Source organism: Camelina sativa, chromosome 10 (genome assembly GCF_000633955.1).
Source record: "Camelina sativa cultivar DH55 chromosome 10, Cs, whole genome shotgun sequence".
Classification (NCBI taxonomy): domain Eukaryota; kingdom Viridiplantae; phylum Streptophyta; class Magnoliopsida; order Brassicales; family Brassicaceae; genus Camelina; species Camelina sativa.
In genome coordinates this window covers 9,025,199-9,025,803 of record NC_025694.1, presented here as the reverse complement: position 1 = coordinate 9,025,803, position 605 = coordinate 9,025,199, and the positions used below count along the sequence as shown (strand labels likewise).

Genomic DNA, 605 nt, shown 5'->3' with positions numbered 1-605 from the left:
AAAAAAAAAAAAAAAAAAAAAAAAAACAGAATCCACATCTTTTGACGGATGGCAAACGAGTTAAATCTTGAAACCAAATAATAAAAAATATACAAAAACATTGAAGATGGAGGAGAGGACCTTATTATTATTACACATACAAACACAAAGAAACCAACTTGAAAAAAAAAAACAACAATGTGACCACTGAACAAAACCCTAAACCAGATTGTAGCAACCACCAAAAAAGTTTTTAAAAATACAATCAACCTGTTGATGTGACCCACTAAGAGATTAACAGCAAGTTCAAAGCTGGAAAATACAATCAAGATTAATATTAATAATACACATGAACCAAAAACCCAAAAAAAAAAAAAAATTGGGTCAATCAAGAGTCAAAGTGGTGATGAATCTGATGATGATGAAAGGTCATAGGACAAGAGAGTACTAACACATTTTAGGGTTTATCTTTTTTCACAAGAACACAATGAACAATTTTATAAACCACTGGTTCTTTCCTCTAACTGATATGTGATACCAAAACAAAATTTGTTTCCATTTCCCCAAAAAAACAAAATCAAAAGATGAACAGAAATCAATAAAATCATATCTCAGGTGATTTTTTT

The 605-nt window shown here is 29.3% G+C and overlaps 1 protein-coding gene across 3 annotated transcripts in view; it reads right to left on the bottom strand.

Annotated features, from left to right (window-relative positions):
* Positions 1-605, bottom strand: part of LOC104718065 (oxysterol-binding protein-related protein 2A-like) — a 7,425-nt gene that overhangs the window by 5,692 nt on the left and 1,128 nt on the right. The gene's annotated exons all lie outside the window — the stretch shown is intronic.